Source organism: Aplysia californica, unplaced genomic scaffold, assembly GCF_000002075.1.
Source record: "Aplysia californica isolate F4 #8 unplaced genomic scaffold, AplCal3.0 scaffold01191, whole genome shotgun sequence".
Taxonomy (NCBI): Eukaryota; Metazoa; Mollusca; class Gastropoda; order Aplysiida; family Aplysiidae; genus Aplysia; species Aplysia californica.
In genome coordinates this window covers 62,933-64,889 of record NW_004798461.1, presented here as the reverse complement: position 1 = coordinate 64,889, position 1,957 = coordinate 62,933, and the positions used below count along the sequence as shown (strand labels likewise).

The window sequence follows — 1,957 nt, the reverse complement described above, 5'->3', positions numbered from 1 at the left end:
GTGTGTGTGTGTGTGTGTGTGTGTGTGTGTGTGTGTGTGTGTGTGTGTGCTTAGAGTTAGAGAAAGTCTCATTTGTCTGTAAATATGTTTTTGAGCAATGGGGTGAAAAGCCTAAAAAGGTTGTACACGGTCAAAAATTGTGTTCCATCAGGAAACATACATCTGACCATTTGTTACTAATAAATTGAAAGGATTTTATAATATTTTGAGTCTAAACATTTTTTCATTGATTATTTTTATAACATTTTGCACTTCACCTGAGATAAAAAATGTGCAAGAAATTGGGTCTAGTTTTAACACCTTGTTTTACAAAAAGGGGCGTATTTTTTAAACTACTCAAGATATTCGAAAAATGTTTTAAGATCAGCGTGTTCAGCATTGAATTTGCTTCAAGAATGTGCCCTAATTTTAATGTCCAAAGTTTCCGACAACTGGGACCTTTCTCCAGGCACACACACACACACATATTATGACCAATTCGTACTGCGAGTGCCGTAAAACCTTTACAAAAACTAAACTAAACTAAGCTAAACTGTTCCTGGCGCAATCAGTCCGCTTTGACCAGCCATCCTTTCAGCGTCTTTCCTTTACATGTGGCCTCCTGTGGACATAGTCACGTGATGATGACGTCAGAGGAGAAGGGCGAGCAAAAAGTGGATGATGATGATGATGATGATGATGATGATGATGATGATGATGATGATGATGATGATGATGATGATGATGATGATGATGATGATGAAACAATAACGAAATGTTCAACCTAACTGAGATAAAACACAAATTATATCAAGAACAGTCCCTCCCCACAGCTACTGTATATTACATTATGTATCGAGAAATGATATCCTTTTATAAACCAGTTGTAATGTTAGCAAAATGGTAGAAATGAAGACAAGCGAACCTTATGTTATGTTACGATTCCATTATCTTTTCTTGTGTAATATTAAAACATGTTTCAAGCTCTTATATCTTCTGATTAATTGTATTGATATTATTGTTATTATTAGATGATAGATTGTTGATGGGAAAGAAGGAGCAAAAAACAGAGGAGCGTTACAGGAGAGAAATATAAACAGAAAAGAAGGAGGAGAGATAATAGGGATAGATGATAGATGGGAAAGAAGGAGCAAGCCACACCTGAGCACCCGCCAACCATCCACAACCCACCTCCTAAATTATGTAAACTGTATGGATGCAGGTTTAAGAAATAATAGTCTCAGCTTCAGAAGATCTACACAGCCTAACTCCCCACCCCCTACCCCCCAAAAAAAGAAAAAAAAGCAATGTGCATTGAGAGACTCACAAAGTAGAGGTAGCCCCGGTCCACTCGTCTGCTTGTCTCTACCTCCAGGTCTTTGAACTTTGTGATTGTCTTCAGAACGTTACCCGCGAATGAGGCAAACGACTGGGGAGGACAGAGGGTGGGGAGAGGGGGAGGAGAGGAAAGGGGGGTTAGGAGGGGGAGGCGGAGCGGAGGAGAGGGGGAGGGAGAGGTGAGGGAGGGGGGAAGGGGAGGAGAAGGCGAGGGGAAAGGGAGAGGGGAGGGGGAGAGGGGGAGGAGTGGGGAGGGGTCGGAGAGGGACAGGACAAGGTCGGGAGGAGAAGGTGTAAATGTGTGTTTGGCCTTAACTATTACATGTTTCATTTACAACTCAGTGATGCCGTTTCTAATTAGATATATGTTATCAGAATTATATGTTCATTTTGTAGAAACGTTTTTTGTTTGCGACCTTCTCTCTCTCGCTCTCTATCTCTGTCTCTCTATCTGTCTAGTGAGAGAGAGATTTATCTTCTCTTCTTTTCTCTCTCTCTCTCTCACTCTCTCCATCCCTCTCCTCTCTCTCTCTCACTTTGTCTCTCTTTCTATCTCTCTCTATATTTCTTTAATTATTCTTTCTCTCTGTCTGTCTGTCTGTCTGTCTGTCTGTCTGTCTGTCTGTCTGTCTGTCTGTCT

At 41.1% G+C, this 1,957-nt stretch overlaps 1 long non-coding RNA gene across 1 annotated transcript in view; it reads right to left on the bottom strand.

Moving 5' to 3' along the window:
- Positions 1–43: 43 nt before the first annotated feature.
- Positions 44–1,957, bottom strand: part of LOC106013732 — a 4,947-nt gene continuing 3,033 nt past the window's right edge. Inside the window, exons 2-3 of the long non-coding RNA XR_001185425.2 lie at positions 1,307–1,408; positions 44–601 (exon numbers count right to left, since the gene is read on the bottom strand). This is a non-coding gene — a long non-coding RNA (uncharacterized LOC106013732). The remainder of the gene's footprint in view (positions 602–1,306; positions 1,409–1,957) is intronic.